The 24,647-nt window shown below is 55.5% G+C and overlaps 14 non-coding genes across 14 annotated transcripts; all 14 read right to left on the reverse strand.

Moving 5' to 3' along the window:
* Positions 1-1,776: 1,776 nt before the first annotated feature.
* LOC133086543 (small nucleolar RNA SNORD116) lies at positions 1,777-1,868 on the reverse strand. Its single transcript, XR_009700295.1, has one exon. It is a non-coding gene; the product is annotated as a small nucleolar RNA SNORD116 (small nucleolar RNA).
* A 401-nt stretch (positions 1,869-2,269) lies between these two features.
* On the reverse strand, positions 2,270-2,363 carry LOC133085959 (small nucleolar RNA SNORD116). The gene has a single exon (XR_009699756.1). It is a non-coding gene; the product is annotated as a small nucleolar RNA SNORD116 (small nucleolar RNA).
* A 2,454-nt stretch (positions 2,364-4,817) lies between these two features.
* Positions 4,818-4,909, reverse strand: LOC133086174 (small nucleolar RNA SNORD116). Its single transcript, XR_009699940.1, has one exon. It is a non-coding gene; the product is annotated as a small nucleolar RNA SNORD116 (small nucleolar RNA).
* A 2,427-nt stretch (positions 4,910-7,336) lies between these two features.
* LOC133086544 (small nucleolar RNA SNORD116) lies at positions 7,337-7,428 on the reverse strand. The gene has a single exon (XR_009700296.1). It is a non-coding gene; the product is annotated as a small nucleolar RNA SNORD116 (small nucleolar RNA).
* Positions 7,429-7,829: 401 nt separating this feature from the next.
* LOC133085960 (small nucleolar RNA SNORD116) lies at positions 7,830-7,923 on the reverse strand. The gene has a single exon (XR_009699757.1). It is a non-coding gene; the product is annotated as a small nucleolar RNA SNORD116 (small nucleolar RNA).
* A 2,454-nt stretch (positions 7,924-10,377) lies between these two features.
* LOC133086176 (small nucleolar RNA SNORD116) lies at positions 10,378-10,469 on the reverse strand. Its single transcript, XR_009699941.1, has one exon. It is a non-coding gene; the product is annotated as a small nucleolar RNA SNORD116 (small nucleolar RNA).
* Positions 10,470-12,896: 2,427 nt separating this feature from the next.
* On the reverse strand, positions 12,897-12,988 carry LOC133086545 (small nucleolar RNA SNORD116). The gene has a single exon (XR_009700297.1). It is a non-coding gene; the product is annotated as a small nucleolar RNA SNORD116 (small nucleolar RNA).
* A 401-nt stretch (positions 12,989-13,389) lies between these two features.
* Positions 13,390-13,483, reverse strand: LOC133085961 (small nucleolar RNA SNORD116). Its single transcript, XR_009699758.1, has one exon. It is a non-coding gene; the product is annotated as a small nucleolar RNA SNORD116 (small nucleolar RNA).
* Positions 13,484-15,937: 2,454 nt separating this feature from the next.
* On the reverse strand, positions 15,938-16,029 carry LOC133086178 (small nucleolar RNA SNORD116). Its single transcript, XR_009699942.1, has one exon. It is a non-coding gene; the product is annotated as a small nucleolar RNA SNORD116 (small nucleolar RNA).
* Positions 16,030-18,456: 2,427 nt separating this feature from the next.
* LOC133086546 (small nucleolar RNA SNORD116) lies at positions 18,457-18,548 on the reverse strand. The gene has a single exon (XR_009700298.1). It is a non-coding gene; the product is annotated as a small nucleolar RNA SNORD116 (small nucleolar RNA).
* Positions 18,549-18,949: 401 nt separating this feature from the next.
* LOC133085962 (small nucleolar RNA SNORD116) lies at positions 18,950-19,043 on the reverse strand. The gene has a single exon (XR_009699759.1). It is a non-coding gene; the product is annotated as a small nucleolar RNA SNORD116 (small nucleolar RNA).
* Positions 19,044-21,495: 2,452 nt separating this feature from the next.
* LOC133086179 (small nucleolar RNA SNORD116) lies at positions 21,496-21,587 on the reverse strand. The gene has a single exon (XR_009699943.1). It is a non-coding gene; the product is annotated as a small nucleolar RNA SNORD116 (small nucleolar RNA).
* A 2,427-nt stretch (positions 21,588-24,014) lies between these two features.
* On the reverse strand, positions 24,015-24,106 carry LOC133086547 (small nucleolar RNA SNORD116). The gene has a single exon (XR_009700299.1). It is a non-coding gene; the product is annotated as a small nucleolar RNA SNORD116 (small nucleolar RNA).
* Positions 24,107-24,507: 401 nt separating this feature from the next.
* On the reverse strand, positions 24,508-24,601 carry LOC133085914 (small nucleolar RNA SNORD116). Its single transcript, XR_009699713.1, has one exon. It is a non-coding gene; the product is annotated as a small nucleolar RNA SNORD116 (small nucleolar RNA).
* Between the last annotated feature and the right edge of the window lie 46 nt (positions 24,602-24,647).

Consider the following 24,647-nt stretch of genomic DNA (forward strand, 5'->3'; position numbering starts at 1 on the left):
CACTCTGCCCTCCATCACAGCAAAAGGATGTCTTCCTGATCCTCTGAGACACCCTTAGGAAAACTGGGCCCCCTCAGCCTAAGAGCCAGTGCCCTCTAGGGGAACAAACACCCCCTTGGCACTCATCTCATGCTTCCACACAGTGGACATGCCCTCAAGGGGAGAGATCTTCCACAAGGGAAGGGCCCTTGGCCGAATATGACGCCCTCCATCAAAAGCGGCTCGTAGGGACCCGTGACAAAGGGCACCTGAGTAACCCCTGGACTGATCAAGGGAGACTCAACAGCAAGCATACTTCCTGGTCTCCTGCCAAGTCAGAGGAACTTCCCTAGGACCACAACCAAAGCTAATGGCATGGGAGCCATTCCAATGCCCAAAGTGGTGGGGCAAACCCTTGCAGCCAATGGGTAACTTATCGTAGCACCTTGCACAGCCGCACTCTTCTCTTCAATGACAAGACCTTGGAGAAACCGTGAGACCCAGGTCCTCCAGAACCAACGTGTCACCCACAGCCGTGCAATGAGAGAACGCATCCAACATCCTGGACCCTTGAACCGGCATGACTTCTCTGGCTTGAAGCCATGCACGCTGGAGATCACAGGCTCGCAGCACCAGAGGGTGGCAGGACAAAATGACCCCTGCAGCACACATTCACTCCAGCCCTTAAACCTGTAGCCTTTGCTTGGCAGCCGACTCCCTTCTTTCTGCATGGTTGGGCCCAATGACCTCCGGGAAGAGCTCCAAACCTCAGGGAATGCTATGCGGAATGGGTATAGCAATGACACTGGCATATCCTAAGGAACACCTTCACATCTTCAACATAGGGCCAATGAGGCCACACAGGGACAAAAGATCCCAACACCTCCAAATCGGTCCCAGTGAGAAGACCCCATACTGTGCCGTGAAGGCAACCATTCGCTGGAACAAGGACCCACCGTGAAGCACATTGTCAAAAGAGAGGAAAATGGTGGGATGGTCCACGAATGTGCACCTGTATTCCTTCCCTACATAGGCCTCCAGATGCTCCTGTCGATATCCCAAAAGAGTTCCGGGAACCCTAGGTCCACCGACCATCTATCCACCCAACAGTGAACCTGTGGGCTTAGCCAACACTCTCACGTGTATTTCCCGCTCGCCTTGCCTTCCTCTCTCCACCAGGATCCAAACGTCTCACGGTAAGGTGCCAGAGCCACCCCTCACCTAAGTAGCTTGATATCCCCTGGATTTGCCTAAGGCATTTTCCAACCTCTCCACACACAACACACAAGCAGGACACAACCCAAGGAGGAGCCATCAGCGTCGCCCAAATCCCAGGGACAGTGGCCCATTTGATTTCCCCCGACCATCAGGGCAAACCTAAACTGCATCCCATCTCCAAGCTGAACATGACAAAGAAGCCTGGCCTGGCCAGGACTCCTTCTCTGACCCTGAGTGCAGAGACTTCTGTTTCCTTGCAGGAACAAGGCAACGACCTGGGCTCGAGGGTGGCCCGTAGATCTCAATGGCAGGCCAGAGGAGCACCAGTGGCTCACGCTTCCTTTCGCACCCGCACGCTGACCGCGGCAGGGGATGGCAGTCCTGGCTAGACTCAGGTGCCCAGAGATGTCAAGTTGTCCTTAGATTTCCCACGTGGATGGACATCACAGGCTCCTTTCCACTTGGCTCTTTCCGCACGAGAAGTCCGCCACCCTCAACTTGAACAATGTTGCTGCGCATGCCCACAGTAGCACATGCGACATGGACCTCTCCCTACCTTTCCTTTGGGAGCCACGTGCTGGACCTCAGTTAGGATGAGAAGACGCTAGGCATTGCTCATTCATTTTGTTTAGATTTCCAAGGAATGCATTTATGGGAGTCATCACCGATCCACGCACCTGCTCAAAGGCTGGACGTGCAAAGTCGCAGCCTCCATGGCGGACTGCCAGCGAGCTCAATCCTCTCAGCAGTAGGGAGCGGCCAGACTCGAGCCACGTGGCAGGAAGTGCACCCAAGTCTCAGGGCATCGGAGCTCGGGTGCCCCAGTAAGAGCCCAGAATGTGAGGGTGTAGTCTCGGTGCACAAGTCCCCGTGGCCAAACATCTAGGTTTCTGCAAAGAAGTTCCGTGTACCGCCACAAGGTTTCCACCAGGAACCTTATCGAGTCACAGGCGATGCCCTTGGATCACACAGAAAGCTATTGGCATTGGAGATATTCCGACGCCCAAACTGGCAGGGCAAACCCTTGCGGCAACTGGGTACCTTGCCCTGGCACCTTGTATTTTCGCACCCTGGGCCCGTCAGTGACATGACCTCGGAGAAACCTGAGACCCATTCATTGTGTTCAGATTTCCAAGCAGTACATTTATGGGAGTCATCATCAATCCACGCACCTGCTCAAAGGCTGCACGTTCAAAGTCGCAGGCTCCACCGCGGGGCAGCCAACGATCGCAATCACTTCAGCAGTCAGGAGCGGCCAGAGCCAACCCACGGGGCTGCAAATGGAGCTAAGGGTCATGGCATCGGATCTGCGGTGCCCCTGGAAGAGCCAAGAAGGTGAGGGTATAGTCTCAGTGCACAAGTCCCCGTGGCCAAACATCTAGGTTTCTGCAAAGAAGGTCTGCTCACCACCACACGAGGTTCCTACAAGGATCCTCAAGGACTTCACGCCAAAACCACTCTGAGACTCCTTCACCTCGCCTTGCCTCACCTTGCCGCACTGTCCTCACTTGGCCAGGTATCACGGAGTATACAGAGGGCTCCAAGCTGCTGCAGGCGTTTGTTCCCTGGCACTCCACCACCTGCCTCAGGGTGACAGAACACAGGGATGTTTGAGAAAGGTGAACGGGCGCACAGAGGGAAAGGGTGATACCGCCCAGCGATGTGCGCTATATCTCCCCTCAACATTTCATTTGCTGCCCATCACGTCTGTGTGTCCACAGCCAAACGTGAATGCATCGTGGCACAGATGCCTTCAGAGCGCACGGGCATCAGCACAAAGAGCACGGCCATCCATCAACCCCCTGGTATGGGCCTTGAACTTCCCCGCCTGAGCCACCTCCCCCCGACACAGCATAGGGATGTCATCCTGAACCGCTGAGACACCCTCAGGGGAACTGGGATTACTCAGCGTAAGAGCCACTGCCCTCTGGGGAACAAAACCACTCCTGGCACATACGCTCCCACACAATGGACTCACCCTCAAGGGGAAATGTGGTCCCTGAGATCTTCCACAAGGGACGGCCCTTGGCCAAATGTGACGACCTCCATCAAAAGCAGCTCTTAGGGACCGGTGACAAAGGGGACCTGAGGAACCCCTGGACTGAACAAGGGAGATTCACCTGCAGGCATACTTCCTGGCCTGCTGCCAAGACTGACAACCTACCCTTGGCCCACACACAAAGCTAATGGCATGGGAACCATTCCGATGCCCAACGTGGTGGGGCAAACCCTTGCAGCAATTTTGTAACTTGCAGTGGTGCCTGGCACTTTCGCACTCTGGGCCCGTCAGTGACGTGACCTTGGAGAAACCGTGAGGCCCAGGTCCTCTACAAGCAACTTGTTACCCACAGCTGTGCAATGAGAGAACCCAGCCAACAGCGTAGACACTTGAACCGGTATGACTTGTCTGGCCTGTGGCCAGGCTCGCCGGTTACCACAGTCTCGACGTACCAGCCGGTGGCGGGAAAAATGAAACCCACACCACACCTCCTCTCCTGCCCTGAAACCTGTAGCTTTTCCTTGGCAGCCGATTCCCTTGTTTCCACATGGTTGTGCCCAATGACCTCCGGGAAGAGCTCCAATCCTCAGGGAACGCTATGTGGGCCGGGTGTAGAAAAGATGCTTGGCTGTCCTCAGGAACACCTTCACGTCTTCAACACAGGGGGAACGTGGCCAGACAGGGCATAACACCCCACGGCCTACAAATCGGCCACCACGAGAAGACACCATACTGTGCCACGAGGGCAACCATTCGCTGGCACAAGGATCCGCCAGGAAGCAAATGGACCAAGGAGAGGAAAACGGCGGGACAGTCCACAAATGTGCTCCCGTATTCCCTCCCTTCACTTGCCTCCAAACGTTCCTGAGGTAATCCCAAACGTGTTCCGGGAACCCCATGGCCACCGTCGATCTATCCATCCACTAGTAAACCTGTGGGCTTAGCCAGCCATCTCACAGGTCTCTTTCGCTCCTCTTGCCTTACTCTCTCTCCACCGGCATCCCAACGCGTCACGGCAAGATGCCAGAGCCACCCCTCACCAAAGAAGCTTGCCGTGACCAAGCTTGACTAAGGCATTTTCCAGCCCCTTCACACAGCACACACAAGCAGGACACAACTCGAGGATGAGCCATCAGATTGGCCAAACGTCCGGGAACAGTGGCCCATTTCATTTCTCCCCTCATCAGGAGAAACCTAAACTGCATCTGGTCTCCCAAGCAGAACATGACAAAGAAGCCTGCCCTAGGCCTGCAATCCTGTTCTGACCCTGAGCATACAGACTTCTGTTTCTTTGAGGCCACAAGGCAATGACCAGCAGGTGGGGGCGGCCTGTAGAACTCAAGTGCAGGCGACAGGACCATCAATGGCTCATGCTTCCTCTCCTCCCTGCTTGCTGAACCGTGGCAGGGGACGGTTGCAATCCTGGCTAGACGAAGGAACCCAGAGACGGCACAGTGTCCCAAGCCTTCCCACCTGGATTGGCATCCCAGGCTGCTTTCCCAATGGTTCTTCTCCCCATGAGATGACCACAACCCTCAACTTGAACAACGTGGCTGTGGACACCCACGGCAGCAAATGCAACGTGAACCTCTGCCTGCTTTCCTTTTGGGAGCCACGTGCTGGACCTCAGTTCCAACGAGGAGACGGTAGGGATGTCTCACTCATTTTGTTCAGATTTCCAAGGAATGCATTTGTGGGAGTCATCATCGATCCAAGCACATGCTCAAACGTTGGACATGGCAAGTTGCAGATTCCACCAGGGGACGGACAGCGAGCTGAATCATATCAGCGTACAGAAGCGGCCAGAGCCAAGCCACAGGGCAGGAAATGCAGCCAGTTCCCAGGGCATCGAAGCTCGTGTTCCCCAAGAAAAGACCAGAAGGTGAGGGTGTAGCCACGGTGCACAAGTACCCGTTGCCAAACCTTTAGGTTTAGCAAAGAAGTGCCGCTTACCGCAACAAGGGTTGAAGCAGGATCCTCATGGAATGCACGACAACACCCCTCCGAGGCTCCTTCGCCTGGCCTCGCCTTGCCACACCGTCCTCACTTCAACGGGTATCAGGGCTTATACGGATGGCCCCAGGCTGCTGCTTGCTTTCCTTCCCTGGCATTCCACCTGGCTCGGGGTGAGAGAACACACGCATGCTTGAGGAGGGTGCACGGGCGCACCGAGGGAAAGGGCGATACCACCCAGCGATGTGTGCTCTATCTCTCCTCAACATTTCATTTGCTGTCCATCTTGCTATGTGTCGGCAGCCAAACGTGAAAGGATGGTGACACAGACGCCTTCAGAGCGTGCGGCCATCAGGACAAAGAGCGCCGCCGACCAACAACCCCCTGGTCTCGGGCCTTGCAATCCCTCCCCTGAGCACTCTGCCCTCCATCACAGCAAAAGGATGTCTTCCTGATCCTCTGAGACACCCTTAGGAAAACTGGGCCCCCTCAGCCTAAGAGCCAGTGCCCTCTAGGGGAACAAACACCCCCTTGGCACTCATGCTTCCACACAGTGGACATGCCCTCAAGGGGAGAGATCTTCCACAAGGGAAGGGCCCTTGGCCGAATATGACGCCCTCCATCAAAAGCGGCTCGTAGGGACCCGTGACAAAGGGCACCTGAGTAACCCCTGGACTGATCAAGGGAGACTCAACAGCAAGCATACTTCCTGGTCTCCTGCCAAGTCAGAGGAACTTCCCTAGGACCACAACCAAAGCTAATGGCATGGGAGCCATTCCAATGCCCAAAGTGGTGGGGCAAACCCTTGCAGCCAATGGGTAACTTATCGTAGCACCTTGCACAGCCGCACTCTTCTCTTCAATGACAAGACCTTGGAGAAACCGTGAGACCCAGGTCCTCCAGAACCAACGTGTCACCCACAGCCGTGCAATGAGAGAACGCATCCAACATCCTGGACCCTTGAACCGGCATGACTTCTCTGGCTTGAAGCCATGCACGCTGGAGATCACAGGCTCGCAGCACCAGAGGGTGGCAGGACAAAATGACCCCTGCAGCACACATTCACTCCAGCCCTTAAACCTGTAGCCTTTGCTTGGCAGCCGACTCCCTTCTTTCTGCATGGTTGGGCCCAATGACCTCCGGGAAGAGCTCCAAACCTCAGGGAATGCTATGCGGAATGGGTATAGCAATGACACTGGCATATCCTAAGGAACACCTTCACATCTTCAACATAGGGCCAATGAGGCCACACAGGGACAAAAGATCCCAACACCTCCAAATCGGTCCCAGTGAGAAGACCCCATACTGTGCCGTGAAGGCAACCATTCGCTGGAACAAGGACCCACCGTGAAGCACATTGTCAAAAGAGAGGAAAATGGTGGGATGGTCCACGAATGTGCACCTGTATTCCTTCCCTACATAGGCCTCCAGATGCTCCTGTCGATATCCCAAAAGAGTTCCGGGAACCCTAGGTCCACCGACCATCTATCCACCCAACAGTGAACCTGTGGGCTTAGCCAACACTCTCACGTGTATTTCCCGCTCGCCTTGCCTTCCTCTCTCCACCAGGATCCAAACGTCTCACGGTAAGGTGCCAGAGCCACCCCTCACCTAAGTAGCTTGATATCCCCTGGATTTGCCTAAGGCATTTTCCAACCTCTCCACACACAACACACAAGCAGGACACAACCCAAGGAGGAGCCATCAGCGTCGCCCAAATCCCAGGGACAGTGGCCCATTTGATTTCCCCCGACCATCAGGGCAAACCTAAACTGCATCCCATCTCCAAGCTGAACATGACAAAGAAGCCTGGCCTGGCCAGGACTCCTTCTCTGACCCTGAGTGCAGAGACTTCTGTTTCCTTGCAGGAACAAGGCAACGACCTGGGCTCGAGGGTGGCCCGTAGATCTCAATGGCAGGCCAGAGGAGCACCAGTGGCTCACGCTTCCTTTCGCACCCGCACGCTGACCGCGGCAGGGGATGGCAGTCCTGGCTAGACTCAGGTGCCCAGAGATGTCAAGTTGTCCTTAGATTTCCCACGTGGATGGACATCACAGGCTCCTTTCCACTTGGCTCTTTCCGCACGAGAAGTCCGCCACCCTCAACTTGAACAATGTTGCTGCGCATGCCCACAGTAGCACATGCGACATGGACCTCTCCCTACCTTTCCTTTGGGAGCCACGTGCTGGACCTCAGTTAGGATGAGAAGACGCTAGGCATTGCTCATTCATTTTGTTTAGATTTCCAAGGAATGCATTTATGGGAGTCATCACCGATCCACGCACCTGCTCAAAGGCTGGACGTGCAAAGTCGCAGCCTCCATGGCGGACTGCCAGCGAGCTCAATCCTCTCAGCAGTAGGGAGCGGCCAGACTCGAGCCACGTGGCAGGAAGTGCACCCAAGTCTCAGGGCATCGGAGCTCGGGTGCCCCAGTAAGAGCCCAGAATGTGAGGGTGTAGTCTCGGTGCACAAGTCCCCGTGGCCAAACATCTAGGTTTCTGCAAAGAAGTTCCGTGTACCGCCACAAGGTTTCCACCAGGAACCTTATCGAGTCACAGGCGATGCCCTTGGATCACACAGAAAGCTATTGGCATTGGAGATATTCCGATGCCCAAACTGGCAGGGCAAACCCTTGCGGCAACTGGGTACCTTGCCCTGGCGCCTTGTATTTTCGCACCCTGGGCCCGTCAGTGACATGACCTCGGAGAAACCTGAGACCCATTCATTGTGTTCAGATTTCCAAGCAGTACATTTATGGGAGTCATCATCAATCCACGCACCTGCTCAAAGGCTGCACGTTCAAAGTCGCAGGCTCCACCGCGGGGCAGCCAACGATCGCAATCACTTCAGCAGTCAGGAGCGGCCAGAGCCAACCCACGGGGCTGCAAATGGAGCTAAGGGTCATGGCATCGGATCTGCGGTGCCCCTGGAAGAGCCAAGAAGGTGAGGGTATAGTCTCAGTGCACAAGTCCCCGTGGCCAAACATCTAGGTTTCTGCAAAGAAGGTCTGCTCACCACCACACGAGGTTCCTACAAGGATCCTCAAGGACTTCACGCCAAAACCACTCTGAGACTCCTTCACCTCGCCTTGCCTCACCTTGCCGCACTGTCCTCACTTGGCCAGGTATCACGGAGTATACAGAGGGCTCCAAGCTGCTGCAGGCGTTTGTTCCCTGGCACTCCACCACCTGCCTCAGGGTGACAGAACACAGGGATGTTTGAGAAAGGTGAACGGGCGCACAGAGGGAAAGGGTGATACCGCCCAGCGATGTGCGCTATATCTCCCCTCAACATTTCATTTGCTGCCCATCACGTCTGTGTGTCCACAGCCAAACGTGAATGCATCGTGGCACAGATGCCTTCAGAGCGCACGGGCATCAGCACAAAGAGCACGGCCATCCATCAACCCCCTGGTATGGGCCTTGAACTTCCCCGCCTGAGCCACCTCCCCCCGACACAGCATAGGGATGTCATCCTGAACCGCTGAGACACCCTCAGGGGAACTGGGATTACTCAGCGTAAGAGCCACTGCCCTCTGGGGAACAAAACCACTCCTGGCACATACGCTCCCACACAATGGACTCACCCTCAAGGGGAAATGTGGTCCCTGAGATCTTCCACAAGGGACGGCCCTTGGCCAAATGTGACGACCTCCATCAAAAGCAGCTCTTAGGGACCGGTGACAAAGGGGACCTGAGGAACCCCTGGACTGAACAAGGGAGATTCACCTGCAGGCATACTTCCTGGCCTGCTGCCAAGACTGACAACCTACCCTTGGCCCACACACAAAGCTAATGGCATGGGAACCATTCCGATGCCCAACGTGGTGGGGCAAACCCTTGCAGCAATTTTGTAACTTGCAGTGGTGCCTGGCACTTTCGCACTCTGGGCCCATCAGTGACGTGACCTTGGAGAAACCGTGAGGCCCAGGTCCTCTACAAGCAACTTGTTACCCACAGCTGTGCAATGAGAGAACCCAGCCAACAGCGTAGACACTTGAACCGGTATGACTTGTCTGGCCTGTGGCCAGGCTCGCCGGTTACCACAGTCTCGACGTACCAGCCGGTGGCGGGAAAAATGAAACCCACACCACACCTCCTCTCCTGCCCTGAAACCTGTAGCTTTTCCTTGGCAGCCGATTCCCTTGTTTCCACATGGTTGTGCCCAATGACCTCCGGGAAGAGCTCCAATCCTCAGGGAACGCTATGTGGGCCGGGTGTAGAAAAGATGCTTGGCTGTCCTCAGGAACACCTTCACGTCTTCAACACAGGGGGAACGTGGCCAGACAGGGCATAACACCCCACGGCCTACAAATCGGCCACCACGAGAAGACACCATACTGTGCCACGAGGGCAACCATTCGCTGGCACAAGGATCCGCCAGGAAGCAAATGGACCAAGGAGAGGAAAACGGCGGGACAGTCCACAAATGTGCTCCCGTATTCCCTCCCTTCACTTGCCTCCAAACGTTCCTGAGGTAATCCCAAACGTGTTCCGGGAACCCCATGGCCACCGTCGATCTATCCATCCACTAGTAAACCTGTGGGCTTAGCCAGCCATCTCACAGGTCTCTTTCGCTCCTCTTGCCTTACTCTCTCTCCACCGGCATCCCAACGCGTCACGGCAAGATGCCAGAGCCACCCCTCACCAAAGAAGCTTGCCGTGACCAAGCTTGACTAAGGCATTTTCCAGCCCCTTCACACAGCACACACAAGCAGGACACAACTCGAGGATGAGCCATCAGATTGGCCAAACGTCCGGGAACAGTGGCCCATTTCATTTCTCCCCTCATCAGGAGAAACCTAAACTGCATCTGGTCTCCCAAGCAGAACATGACAAAGAAGCCTGCCCTAGGCCTGCAATCCTGTTCTGACCCTGAGCATACAGACTTCTGTTTCTTTGAGGCCACAAGGCAATGACCAGCAGGTGGGGGCGGCCTGTAGAACTCAAGTGCAGGCGACAGGACCATCAATGGCTCATGCTTCCTCTCCTCCCTGCTTGCTGAACCGTGGCAGGGGACGGTTGCAATCCTGGCTAGACGAAGGAACCCAGAGACGGCACAGTGTCCCAAGCCTTCCCACCTGGATTGGCATCCCAGGCTGCTTTCCCAATGGTTCTTCTCCCCATGAGATGACCACAACCCTCAACTTGAACAACGTGGCTGTGGACACCCACGGCAGCAAATGCAACGTGAACCTCTGCCTGCTTTCCTTTTGGGAGCCACGTGCTGGACCTCAGTTCCAACGAGGAGACGGTAGGGATGTCTCACTCATTTTGTTCAGATTTCCAAGGAATGCATTTGTGGGAGTCATCATCGATCCAAGCACATGCTCAAACGTTGGACATGGCAAGTTGCAGATTCCACCAGGGGACGGACAGCGAGCTGAATCATATCAGCGTACAGAAGCGGCCAGAGCCAAGCCACAGGGCAGGAAATGCAGCCAGTTCCCAGGGCATCGAAGCTCGTGTTCCACAAGAAAAGACCAGAAGGTGAGGGTGTAGCCACGGTGCACAAGTACCCGTTGCCAAACCTTTAGGTTTAGCAAAGAAGTGCCGCTTACCGCAACAAGGGTTGAAGCAGGATCCTCATGGAATGCACGACAACACCCCTCCGAGGCTCCTTCGCCTGGCCTCGCCTGGCCACACCGTCCTCACTTCAACGGGTATCAGGGCTTATACGGATGGCCCCAGGCTGCTGCTTGCTTTCCTTCCCTGGCATTCCACCTGGCTCGGGGTGAGAGAACACACGCATGCTTGAGGAGGGTGCACGGGCGCACCGAGGGAAAGGGCGATACCACCCAGCGATGTGTGCTCTATCTCTCCTCAACATTTCATTTGCTGTCCATCTTGCTATGTGTCGGCAGCCAAACGTGAAAGGATGGTGACACAGACGCCTTCAGAGCGTGCGGCCATCAGGACAAAGAGCGCCGCCGACCAACAACCCCCTGGTCTCGGGCCTTGCAATCCCTCCCCTGAGCACTCTGCCCTCCATCACAGCAAAAGGATGTCTTCCTGATCCTCTGAGACACCCTTAGGAAAACTGGGCCCCCTCAGCCTAAGAGCCAGTGCCCTCTAGGGGAACAAACACCCCCTTGGCACTCATGCTTCCACACAGTGGACATGCCCTCAAGGGGAGAGATCTTCCACAAGGGAAGGGCCCTTGGCCGAATATGACGCCCTCCATCAAAAGCGGCTCGTAGGGACCCGTGACAAAGGGCACCTGAGTAACCCCTGGACTGATCAAGGGAGACTCAACAGCAAGCATACTTCCTGGTCTCCTGCCAAGTCAGAGGAACTTCCCTAGGACCACAACCAAAGCTAATGGCATGGGAGCCATTCCAATGCCCAAAGTGGTGGGGCAAACCCTTGCAGCCAATGGGTAACTTATCGTAGCACCTTGCACAGCCGCACTCTTCTCTTCAATGACAAGACCTTGGAGAAACCGTGAGACCCAGGTCCTCCAGAACCAACGTGTCACCCACAGCCGTGCAATGAGAGAACGCATCCAACATCCTGGACCCTTGAACCGGCATGACTTCTCTGGCTTGAAGCCATGCACGCTGGAGATCACAGGCTCGCAGCACCAGAGGGTGGCAGGACAAAATGACCCCTGCAGCACACATTCACTCCAGCCCTTAAACCTGTAGCCTTTGCTTGGCAGCCGACTCCCTTCTTTCTGCATGGTTGGGCCCAATGACCTCCGGGAAGAGCTCCAAACCTCAGGGAATGCTATGCGGAATGGGTATAGCAATGACACTGGCATATCCTAAGGAACACCTTCACATCTTCAACATAGGGCCAATGAGGCCACACAGGGACAAAAGATCCCAACACCTCCAAATCGGTCCCAGTGAGAAGACCCCATACTGTGCCGTGAAGGCAACCATTCGCTGGAACAAGGACCCACCGTGAAGCACATTGTCAAAAGAGAGGAAAATGGTGGGATGGTCCACGAATGTGCACCTGTATTCCTTCCCTACATAGGCCTCCAGATGCTCCTGTCGATATCCCAAAAGAGTTCCGGGAACCCTAGGTCCACCGACCATCTATCCACCCAACAGTGAACCTGTGGGCTTAGCCAACACTCTCACGTGTATTTCCCGCTCGCCTTGCCTTCCTCTCTCCACCAGGATCCAAACGTCTCACGGTAAGGTGCCAGAGCCACCCCTCACCTAAGTAGCTTGATATCCCCTGGATTTGCCTAAGGCATTTTCCAACCTCTCCACACACAACACACAAGCAGGACACAACCCAAGGAGGAGCCATCAGCGTCGCCCAAATCCCAGGGACAGTGGCCCATTTGATTTCCCCCGACCATCAGGGCAAACCTAAACTGCATCCCATCTCCAAGCTGAACATGACAAAGAAGCCTGGCCTGGCCAGGACTCCTTCTCTGACCCTGAGTGCAGAGACTTCTGTTTCCTTGCAGGAACAAGGCAACGACCTGGGCTCGAGGGTGGCCCGTAGATCTCAATGGCAGGCCAGAGGAGCACCAGTGGCTCACGCTTCCTTTCGCACCCGCACGCTGACCGCGGCAGGGGATGGCAGTCCTGGCTAGACTCAGGTGCCCAGAGATGTCAAGTTGTCCTTAGATTTCCCACGTGGATGGACATCACAGGCTCCTTTCCACTTGGCTCTTTCCGCACGAGAAGTCCGCCACCCTCAACTTGAACAATGTTGCTGCGCATGCCCACAGTAGCACATGCGACATGGACCTCTCCCTACCTTTCCTTTGGGAGCCACGTGCTGGACCTCAGTTAGGATGAGAAGACGCTAGGCATTGCTCATTCATTTTGTTTAGATTTCCAAGGAATGCATTTATGGGAGTCATCACCGATCCACGCACCTGCTCAAAGGCTGGACGTGCAAAGTCGCAGCCTCCATGGCGGACTGCCAGCGAGCTCAATCCTCTCAGCAGTAGGGAGCGGCCAGACTCGAGCCACGTGGCAGGAAGTGCACCCAAGTCTCAGGGCATCGGAGCTCGGGTGCCCCAGTAAGAGCCCAGAATGTGAGGGTGTAGTCTCGGTGCACAAGTCCCCGTGGCCAAACATCTAGGTTTCTGCAAAGAAGTTCCGTGTACCGCCACAAGGTTTCCACCAGGAACCTTATCGAGTCACAGGCGATGCCCTTGGATCACACAGAAAGCTATTGGCATTGGAGATATTCCGATGCCCAAACTGGCAGGGCAAACCCTTGCGGCAACTGGGTACCTTGCCCTGGCGCCTTGTATTTTCGCACCCTGGGCCCGTCAGTGACATGACCTCGGAGAAACCTGAGACCCATTCATTGTGTTCAGATTTCCAAGCAGTACATTTATGGGAGTCATCATCAATCCACGCACCTGCTCAAAGGCTGCACGTTCAAAGTCGCAGGCTCCACCACGGGGCAGCCAACGATCGCAATCACTTCAGCAGTCAGGAGCGGCCAGAGCCAACCCACGGGGCTGCAAATGGAGCTAAGGGTCATGGCATCGGATCTGCGGTGCCCCTGGAAGAGCCAAGAAGGTGAGGGTATAGTCTCAGTGCACAAGTCCCCGTGGCCAAACATCTAGGTTTCTGCAAAGAAGGTCTGCTCACCACCACACGAGGTTCCTACAAGGATCCTCAAGGACTTCACGCCAAAACCACTCTGAGACTCCTTCACCTCGCCTTGCCTCACCTTGCCGCACTGTCCTCACTTGGCCAGGTATCACGGAGTATACAGAGGGCTCCAAGCTGCTGCAGGCGTTTGTTCCCTGGCACTCCACCACCTGCCTCAGGGTGACAGAACACAGGGATGTTTGAGAAAGGTGAACGGGCGCACAGAGGGAAAGGGTGATACCGCCCAGCGATGTGCGCTATATCTCCCCTCAACATTTCATTTGCTGCCCATCACGTCTGTGTGTCCACAGCCAAACGTGAATGCATCGTGGCACAGATGCCTTCAGAGCGCACGGGCATCAGCACAAAGAGCACGGCCATCCATCAACCCCCTGGTATGGGCCTTGAACTTCCCCGCCTGAGCCACCTCCCCCCGACACAGCATAGGGATGTCATCCTGAACCGCTGAGACACCCTCAGGGGAACTGGGATTACTCAGCGTAAGAGCCACTGCCCTCTGGGGAACAAAACCACTCCTGGCACATACGCTCCCACACAATGGACTCACCCTCAAGGGGAAATGTGGTCCCTGAGATCTTCCACAAGGGACGGCCCTTGGCCAAATGTGACGACCTCCATCAAAAGCAGCTCTTAGGGACCGGTGACAAAGGGGACCTGAGGAACCCCTGGACTGAACAAGGGAGATTCACCTGCAGGCATACTTCCTGGCCTGCTGCCAAGACTGACAACCTACCCTTGGCCCACACACAAAGCTAATGGCATGGGAACCATTCTGATGCCCAACATGGTGGGGCAAACCCTTGCAGCAATTTTGTAACTTGCAGTGGTGCCTGGCACTTTCGCACTCTGGGCCCGTCAGTGACGTGACCTTGGAGAAACCGTGAGGCCCAGGTCCTCTACAAGCAACTTGTTACCCACAGCTGTGCAATGAGAGAACCCAGCCAACAGCGTAGACACTTGAACCGGTATGACTTGTCTGGCCTGTGGCCAGGCTCGCCGGTTACCACAGTCTCGACGTACCAGCCGGTGGCGGGAAAAATGAAACCCACACCACACCTCCTCTCCTGCCCTGAAACCTGTAGCTTTTCCTTGGCAGCCGATTCCCTTGTTTCCACATGGTTGTGCCCAATGACCTCCGGGAAGAGCTCCAATCCTCAGGGAACGCTATGTGGGCCGGGTGTAGAAAAGATGCTTGGCTGTCCTCAGGAACACCTTCACGTCTTCAACACAGGGGGAACGTGGCCAGACAGGGCATAACACCCCACGGCCTACAAATCGGCCACCACGAGAAGACACCATACTGTGCCACGAGGGCAACCATTCGCTGGCACAAGGATCCGCCAGGAAGCAAATGGACCAAGGAGAGGAAAACGGCGGGACAGTCCACAAATGTGCTCCCGTATTCCCTCCCTTCACTTGCCTCCAAACGTTCCTGAGGTAATCCCAAACGTGTTCCGGGAACCCCATGGCCACCGTCGATCTATCCATCCACTAGTAAACCTGTGGGCTTAGCCAGCCATCTCACAGGTCTCTTTCGCTCCTCTTGCCTTACTCTCTCTCCACCGGCATCCCAACGCGTCACGGCAAGATGCCAGAGCCACCCCTCACCAAAGAAGCTTGCCGTGACCAAGCTTGACTAAGGCATTTTCCAGCCCCTTCACACAGCACACACAAGCAGGACACAACTCGAGGATGAGCCATCAGATTGGCCAAACGTCCGGGAACAGTGGCCCATTTCATTTCTCCCCTCATCAGGAGAAACCTAAACTGCATCTGGTCTCCCAAGCAGAACATGACAAAGAAGCCTGCCCTAGGCCTGCAATCCTGTTCTGACCCTGAGCATACAGACTTCTGTTTCTTTGAGGCCACAAGGCAATGACCAGCAGGTGGGGGCGGCCTGTAGAACTCAAGTGCAGGCGACAGGACCATCAATGGCTCATGCTTCCTCTCCTCCCTGCTTGCTGAACCGTGGCAGGGGACGGTTGCAATCCTGGCTAGACGAAGGAACCCAGAGACGGCACAGTGTCCCAAGCCTTCCCACCTGGATTGGCATCCCAGGCTGCTTTCCCAATGGTTCTTCTCCCCATGAGATGACCACAACCCTCAACTTGAACAACGTGGCTGTGGACACCCACGGCAGCAAATGCAACGTGAACCTCTGCCTGCTTTCCTTTTGGGAGCCACGTGCTGGACCTCAGTTCCAACGAGGAGACGGTAGGGATGTCTCACTCATTTTGTTCAGATTTCCAAGGAATGCATTTGTGGGAGTCATCATCGATCCAAGCACATGCTCAAACGTTGGACATGGCAAGTTGCAGATTCCACCAGGGGACGGACAGCGAGCTGAATCATATCAGCGTACAGAAGCGGCCAGAGCCAAGCCACAGGGCAGGAAATGCAGCCAGTTCCCAGGGCATCGAAGCTCGTGTTCCACAAGAAAAGACCAGAAGGTGAGGGTGTAGCCACGGTGCACAAGTACCCGTTGCCAAACCTTTAGGTTTAGCAAAGAAGTGCCGCTTACCGCAACAAGGGTTGAAGCAGGATCCTCATGGAATGCACGACAACACCCCTCCGAGGCTCCTTCGCCTGGCCTCGCCTGGCCACACCGTCCTCACTTCAACGGGTATCAGGGCTTATACGGATGGCCCCAGGCTGCTGCTTGCTTTCCTTCCCTGGCATTCCACCTGGCTCGGGGTGAGAGAACACACGCATGCTTGAGGAGGGTGCACGGGCGCACCGAGGGAAAGGGCGATACCACCCAGCGATGTGTGCTCTATCTCTCCTCAACATTTCATTTGCTGTCCATCTTGCTATGTGTCGGCAGCCAAACGTGAAAGGATGGTGACACAGACGCCTTCAGAGCGTGCGGCCATCAGGACAAAGAGCGCCGCCGACCAACAACCCCCTGGTCTCGGGCCTTGCAATCCCTCCCCTGAGCACTCTGCCCTCCATCACAGCAAAAGGATGTCTTCCTGATCCTCTGAGACACCCTTAGGAAAACTGGGCCCCCTCAGCCTAAGAGCCAGTGCCCTCTAGGGGAACAAACACCCCCTTGGCACTCATGCTTCCACACAGTGGACATGCCCTCAAGGGGAGAGATCTTCCACAAGGGAAGGGCCCTTGGCCGAATATGACGCCCTCCATCAAAAGCGGCTCGTAGGGACCCGTGACAAAGGGCACCTGAGTAACCCCTGGACTGATCAAGGGAGACTCAACAGCAAGCATACTTCCTGGTCTCCTGCCAAGTCAGAGGAACTTCCCTAGGACCACAACCAAAGCTAATGGCATGGGAGCCATTCCAATGCCCAAAGTGGTGGGGCAAACCCTTGCAGCCAATGGGTAACTTATCGTAGCACCTTGCACAGCCGCACTCTTCTCTTCAATGACAAGACCTTGGAGAAACCGTGAGACCCAGGTCCTCCAGAACCAACGTGTCACCCACAGCCGTGCAATGAGAGAACGCATCCAACATCCTGGACCCTTGAACCGGCATGACTTCTCTGGCTTGAAGCCATGCACGCTGGAGATCACAGGCTCGCAGCACCAGAGGGTGGCAGGACAAAATGACCCCTGCAGCACACATTCACTCCAGCCCTTAAACCTGTAGCCTTTGCTTGGCAGCCGACTCCCTTCTTTCTGCATGGTTGGGCCCAATGACCTCCGGGAAGAGCTCCAAACCTCAGGGAATGCTATGCGGAATGGGTATAGCAATGACACTGGCATATCCTAAGGAACACCTTCACATCTTCAACATAGGGCCAATGAGGCCACACAGGGACAAAAGATCCCAACACCTCCAAATCGGTCCCAGTGAGAAGACCCCATACTGTGCCGTGAAGGCAACCATTCGCTGGAACAAGGACCCACCGTGAAGCACATTGTCAAAAGAGAGGAAAATGGTGGGATGGTCCACGAATGTGCACCTGTATTCCTTCCCTACATAGGCCTCCAGATGCTCCTGTCGATATCCCAAAAGAGTTCCGGGAACCCTAGGTCCACCGACCATCTATCCACCCAACAGTAAACCTGTGGGCTTAGCCAACACTCTCACGTGTATTTCCCGCTCGCCTTGCCTTCCTCTCTCCACCAGGATCCAAACGTCTCACGGTAAGGTGCCAGAGCCACCCCTCACCTAAGTAGCTTGATATCCCCTGGATTTGCCTAAGGCATTTTCCAACCTCTCCACACACAACACACAAGCAGGACACAACCCAAGGAGGAGCCATCAGCGTCGCCCAAATCCCAGGGACAGTGGCCCATTTGATTTCCCCCGACCATCAGGGCAAACCTAAACTGCATCCCATCTCCAAGCTGAACATGACAAAGAAGCCTGGCCTGGCCAGGACTCCTTCTCTGACCCTGAGTGCAGAGACTTCTGTTTCCTTGCAGGAACAAGGCAACGACCTGGGCTCGAGGGTGGCCCGTAGATCTCAATGGCAGGCCAGAGGAGCACCAGTGGCTCACGCTTCCTTTCGCACCCGCACGCTGACCGCGGCAGGGGATGGCAGTCCTGGCTAGACTCAGGTGCCCAGAGACGTCAAGTTGTCCTTAGATTTCCCACGTGGATGGACATCACAGGCTCCTTTCCACTTGGCTCTTTCCGCACGAGAAGTCCGCCACCCTCAACTTGAACAATGTTGCTGCGCATGCCCACAGTAGCACATGCGACATGGACCTCTCCCTACCTTTCCTTTGGGAGCCACGTGCTGGACCTCAGTTAGGATGAGAAGACGCTAGGCATTGCTCATTCATTTTGTTTAGATTTCCAAGGAATGCATTTATGGGAGTCATCACCGATCCACGCACCTGCTCAAAGGCTGGACGTGCAAAGTCGCAGCCTCCATGGCGGACTGCCAGCGAGCTCAATCCTCTCAGCAGTAGGGAGCGGCCAGACTCGAGCCACGTGGCAGGAAGTGCACCCAAGTCTCAGGGCATCGGAGCTCGGGTGCCCCAGTAAGAGCCCAGAATGTGAGGGTGTAGTCTCGGTGCACAAGTCCCCGTGGCCAAACATCTAGGTTTCTGCAAAGAAGTTCCGTGTACCGCCACAAGGTTTCCACCAGGAACCTTATCGAGTCACAGGCGATGCCCTTGGATCACACAGAAAGCTATTGGCATTGGAGATATTCCGATGCCCAAACTGGCAGGGCAAACCCTTGCGGCAACTGGGTACCTTGCCCTGGCGCCTTGTATTTTCGCACCCTGGGCCCGTCAGTGACATGACCTCGGAGAAACCTGAGACCCATTCATTGTGTTCAGATTTCCAAGCAGTACATTTATGGGAGTCATCATCAATCCACGCACCTGCTCAAAGGCTGCACGTTCAAAGTCGCAGGCTCCACCGCGGGGCAGCCAACGATCGCAATCACTTCAGCAGCCTGGAGCGGCCAGAGCCAACCCACGGGGCTGCAAATGGAGCTAAGGGTCATGGCATCGGATCTGCGGTGCCCCTGGAAGAGCCAAGAAGGTGAGGGTATAGTCTCAGTGCACAAGTCCCCGTGGCCAAACATCTAGGTTTCTGCAAAGAAGGTCTGCTCACCACCACACGAGGTTCCTACAAGGATCCTCAAGGACTTCACGCCAAAACCACTCTGAGACTCCTTCACCTCGCCTTGCCTCACCTTGCCGCACTGTCCTCACTTGGCCAGGTATCACGGAGTATACAGAGGGCTCCAAGCTGCTGCAGGCGTTTGTTCCCTGGCACTCCACCACCTGCCTCAGGGTGACAGAACACAGGGATGTTTGAGAAAGGTGAACGGGCGCACAGAGGGAAAGGGTGATACCGCCCAGCGATGTGCGCTATATCTCCCCTCAACATTTCATTTGCTGCCCATCACGTCTGTGTGTCCACAGCCAAACGTGAATGCATCGTGGCACAGATGCCTTCAGAGCGCACGGGCATCAGCACAAAGAGCACGGCCATCCATCAACCCCCTGGTATGGGCCTTGAACTTCCCCGCCTGAGCCACCTCCCCCCGACACAGCATAGGGATGTCATCCTGAACCGCTGAGACACCCTCAGGGGAACTGGGATTACTCAGCGTAAGAGCCACTGCCCTCTGGGGAACAAAACCACTCCTGGCACATACGCTCCCACACAATGGACTCACCCTCAAGGGGAAATGTGGTCCCTGAGATCTTCCACAAGGGAACGGCCCTTGGCCAAATGTGACGACCTCCATCAAAAGCAGCTCTTAGGGACCGGTGACAAAGGGGACCTGAGGAACCCCTGGACTGAACAAGGGAGATTCACCTGCAGGCATACTTCCTGGCCTGCTGCCAAGACTGACAACCTACCCTTGGCCCACACACAAAGCTAATGGCATGGGAACCATTCCGATGCCCAACGTGGTGGGGCAAACCCTTGCAGCAATTTTGTAACTTGCAGTGGTGCCTGGCACTTTCGCACTCTGGGCCCGTCAGTGACGTGACCTTGGAGAAACCGTGAGGCCCAGGTCCTCTACAAGCAACTTGTTACCCACAGCTGTGCAATGAGAGAACCCAGCCAACAGCGTAGACACTTGAACCGGTATGACTTGTCTGGCCTGTGGCCAGGCTCGCCGGTTACCACAGTCTCGACGTACCAGCCGGTGGCGGGAAAAATGAAACCCACACCACACCTCCTCTCCTGCCCTGAAACCTGTAGCTTTTCCTTGGCAGCCGATTCCCTTGTTTCCACATGGTTGTGCCCAATGACCTCCGGGAAGAGCTCCAATCCTCAGGGAACGCTATGTGGGCCGGGTGTAGAAAAGATGCTTGGCTGTCCTCAGGAACACCTTCACGTCTTCAACACAGGGGGAACGTGGCCAGACAGGGCATAACACCCCACGGCCTACAAATCGGCCACCACGAGAAGACACCATACTGTGCCACGAGGGCAACCATTCGCTGGCACAAGGATCCGCCAGGAAGCAAATGGACCAAGGAGAGGAAAACGGCGGGACAGTCCACAAATGTGCTCCCGTATTCCCTCCCTTCACTTGCCTCCAAACGTTCCTGAGGTAATCCCAAACGTGTTCCGGGAACCCCATGGCCACCGTCGATCTATCCATCCACTAGTAAACCTGTGGGCTTAGCCAGCCATCTCACAGGTCTCTTTCGCTCCTCTTGCCTTACTCTCTCTCCACCGGCATCCCAACGCGTCACGGCAAGATGCCAGAGCCACCCCTCACCAAAGAAGCTTGCCATGACCAAGCTTGACTAAGGCATTTTCCAGCCCCTTCACACAGCACACACAAGCAGGACACAACTCGAGGATGAGCCATCAGATTGGCCAAACGTCCGGGAACAGTGGCCCATTTCATTTCTCCCCTCATCAGGAGAAACCTAAACTGCATCTGGTCTCCCAAGCAGAACATGACAAAGAAGCCTGCCCTAGGCCTGCAATCCTGTTCTGACCCTGAGCATACAGACTTCTGTTTCTTTGAGGCCACAAGGCAATGACCAGCAGGTGGGGGCGGCCTGTAGAACTCAAGTGCAGGCGACAGGACCATCAATGGCTCATGCTTCCTCTCCTCCCTGCTTGCTGAACCGTGGCAGGGGACAGCAATCCCGGCTAGACGATGGAACCCAGAGACGGCACAGTGTCCCAAGCCTTCCCACCTGGATTGGCATCCCAGGCTGCTTTCCCAATGGTTCTTCTCCCCATGAGATGACCACAACCCTCAACTTGAACAACGTGGCTGTGGACACCCACGGCAGCAAATGCAACGTGAACCTCTGCCTGCTTTCCTTTTGGGAGCCACGTGCTGGACCTCAGTTCCAACGAGGAGACGGTAGGGATGTCTCACTCATTTTGTTCAGATTTCCAAGGAATGCATTTGTGGGAGTCATCATCGATCCAAGCACATGCTCAAACGTTGGACATGGCAAGTTGCAGATTCCACCAGGGGACGGACAGCGAGCTGAATCATATCAGCGTACAGAAGCGGCCAGAGCCAAGCCACAGGGCAGGAAATGCAGCCAGTTCCCAGGGCATCGAAGCTCGTGTTCCCCAAGAAAAGACCAGAAGGTGAGGGTGTAGCCACGGTGCACAAGTACCCGTTGCCAAACCTTTAGGTTTAGCAAAGAAGTGCCGCTTACCGCAACAAGGGTTGAAGCAGGATCCTCATGGAATGCACGACAACACCCCTCCGAGGCTCCTTCGCCTGGCCTCGCCTTGCCACACCGTCCTCACTTCAACGGGTATCAGGGCTTATACGGATGGCCCCAGGCTGCTGCTTGCTTTCCTTCCCTGGCATTCCACCTGGCTCGGGGTGAGAGAACACACGCATGCTTGAGGAGGGTGCACGGGCGCACCGAGGGAAAGGGCGATACCACCCAGCGATGTGTGCTCTATCTCTCCTCAACATTTCATTTGCTGTCCATCTTGCTATGTGTCGGCAGCCAAACGTGAAAGGATGGTGACACAGACGCCTTCAGAGCGTGCGGCCATCAGGACAAAGAGCGCCGCCGACCAACAACCCCCTGGTCTCGGGCCTTGCAATCCCTCCCCTGAGCACTCTGCCCTCCATCACAGCAAAAGGATGTCTTCCTGATCCTCTGAGACACCCTTAGGAAAACTGGGCCCCCTCAGCCTAAGAGCCAGTGCCCTCTAGGGGAACAAACACCCCCTTGGCACTCATGCTTCCACACAGTGGACATGCCCTCAAGGGGAGAGATCTTCCACAAGGGAAGGGCCCTTGGCCGAATATGACGCCCTCCATCAAAAGCGGCTCGTAGGGACCCGTGACAAAGGGCACCTGAGTAACCCCTGGACTGATCAAGGGAGACTCAACAGCAAGCATACTTCCTGGTCTCCTGCCAAGTCAGAGGAACTTCCCTAGGACCACAACCAAAGCTAATGGCATGGGAGCCATTCCAATGCCCAAAGTGGTGGGGCAAACCCTTGCAGCCAATGGGTAACTTATCGTAGCACCTTGCACAGCCGCACTCTTCTCTTCAATGACAAGACCTTGGAGAAACCGTGAGACCCAGGTCCTCCAGAACCAACGTGTCACCCACAGCCGTGCAATGAGAGAACGCATCCAACATCCTGGACCCTTGAACCGGCATGACTTCTCTGGCTTGAAGCCATGCATGCTGGAGATCACAGGCTCGCAGCACCAGAGGGTGGCAGGACAAAATGACCCCTGCAGCACACATTCACTCCAGCCCTTAAACCTGTAGCCTTTGCTTGGCAGCCGACTCCCTTCTTTCTGCATGGTTGGGCCCAATGACCTCCGGGAAGAGCTCCAAACCTCAGGGAATGCTATGCGGAATGGGTATAGCAATGACACTGGCATATCCTAAGGAACACCTTCACATCTTCAACATAGGGCCAATGAGGCCACACAGGGACAAAAGATCCCAACACCTCCAAATCGGTCCCAGTGAGAAGACCCCATACTGTGCCGTGAAGGCAACCATTCGCTGGAACAAGGACCCACCGTGAAGCACATTGTCAAAAGAGAGGAAAATGGTGGGATGGTCCACGAATGTGCACCTGTATTCCTTCCCTACATAGGCCTCCAGATGCTCCTGTCGATATCCCAAAAGAGTTCCGGGAACCCTAGGTCCACCGACCATCTATCCACCCAACAGTAAACCTGTGGGCTTAGCCAACACTCTCACGTGTATTTCCCGCTCGCCTTGCCTTCCTCTCTCCACCAGGATCCAAACGTCTCACGGTAAGGTGCCAGAGCCACCCCTCACCTAAGTAGCTTGATATCCCCTGGATTTGCCTAAGGCATTTTCCAACCTCTCCACACACAACACACAAGCAGGACACAACCCAAGGAGGAGCCATCAGCGTCGCCCAAATCCCAGGGACAGTGGCCCATTTGATTTCCCCCGACCATCAGGGCAAACCTAAACTGCATCCCATCTCCAAGCTGAACATGACAAAGAAGCCTGGCCTGGCCAGGACTCCTTCTCTGACCCTGAGTGCAGAGACTTCTGTTTCCTTGCAGGAACAAGGCAACGACCTGGGCTCGAGGGTGGCCCGTAGATCTCAATGGCAGGCCAGAGGAGCACCAGTGGCTCACGCTTCCTTTCGCACCCGCACGCTGACCGCGGCAGGGGATGGCAGTCCTGGCTAGACTCAGGTGCCCAGAGACGTCAAGTTGTCCTTAGATTTCCCACGTGGATGGACATCACAGGCTCCTTTCCACTTGGCTCTTTCCGCACGAGAAGTCCGCCACCCTCAACTTGAACAATGTTGCTGCGCATGCCCACAGTAGCACATGCGACATGGACCTCTCCCTACCTTTCCTTTGGGAGCCACGTGCTGGACCTCAGTTAGGATGAGAAGACGCTAGGCATTGCTCATTCATTTTGTTTAGATTTCCAAGGAATGCATTTATGGGAGTCATCACCGATCCACGCACCTGCTCAAAGGCTGGACGTGCAAAGTCGCAGCCTCCATGGCGGACTGCCAGCGAGCTCAATCCTCTCAGCAGTAGGGAGCGGCCAGACTCGAGCCACGTGGCAGGAAGTGCACCCAAGTCTCAGGGCATCGGAGCTCGGGTGCCCCAGTAAGAGCCCAGAATGTGAGGGTGTAGTCTCGGTGCACAAGTCCCCGTGGACAAACATCTAGGTTTCTGCAAAGAAGTTCCGTGTACCGCCACAAGGTTTCCACCAGGAACCTTATCGAGTCAGAGGCGATGCCCTTGGATCACACAGAAAGCTATTGGCATTGGAGATATTCCGATGCCCAAACTGGCAGGGCAAACCCTTGCGGCAACTGGGTACCTTGCCCTGGCGCCTTGTATTTTCGCACCCTGGGCCCGTCAGTGACATGACCTCGGAGAAACCTGAGACCCATTCATTTTGTTCAGATTTCCAAGCAGTGCATTTATGGGAGTCATCATCAATCCACGCACCTGCTCAAAGGCTGCACGTTCAAAGTCGCAGGCTCCACCG

Source organism: Eubalaena glacialis, chromosome 2, assembly GCF_028564815.1.
Source record: "Eubalaena glacialis isolate mEubGla1 chromosome 2, mEubGla1.1.hap2.+ XY, whole genome shotgun sequence".
Classification (NCBI taxonomy): domain Eukaryota; kingdom Metazoa; phylum Chordata; class Mammalia; order Artiodactyla; family Balaenidae; genus Eubalaena; species Eubalaena glacialis.